The sequence below is a fragment of the Plasmopara halstedii genome (genome assembly GCF_900000015.1).
Source record: "Plasmopara halstedii genome assembly, contig: Scaffold_1211, whole genome shotgun sequence".
NCBI lineage: Eukaryota > Oomycota > Peronosporomycetes > Peronosporales > Peronosporaceae > Plasmopara > Plasmopara halstedii.
Genome location: NW_020188126.1, coordinates 388,327 through 388,880, shown reverse-complemented (window position 1 = coordinate 388,880; position 554 = coordinate 388,327).

Sequence of the window (554 nt, the reverse complement as noted above, 5' to 3'; positions counted from 1 at the left end):
TTCGGCAATACAAGATATTTCCGAATAAATTTTCAATGAAACGCTTAGATATAAAGTAAGAACTTGACGTGACATCAGACGTTATCACATATCTCTATATTAAATCATACCCACAAAGTCCGTTGCAGAAACACCCTTTTCATTAACTCAAAGATATGTTGACACGTCGTCAATGTCATTTCCATAGCCATAATATGATTGGCTGGTTGCAAAGGCTGGCTTTGTAGTGGCTGACAGGAGTAAGTTGAATCATATATGTGGAATTAGGTACACTTGGTGTAACGACGCGGAGTCAAGCAGCAATCAAGTGGTCTGAGGTCTACTAAACCGTTGCCAGATAGTGTTTTTTCACATTTGCGGTAAGTTGTGTGATGTTCTCTACAAAAAATAGATAATAAAATATTCAATCTTAATTCAGTACTTTGATATGCTAGCCAGTACTGTTTTTAGTAATTAATGGTTTTGGTACTTGAACACGTTAATTTGAGGTCCAACAACATCATTTCTAATCATTTAACAAATAAAACTCATGACTTCAAAGCTAATTCAAATGT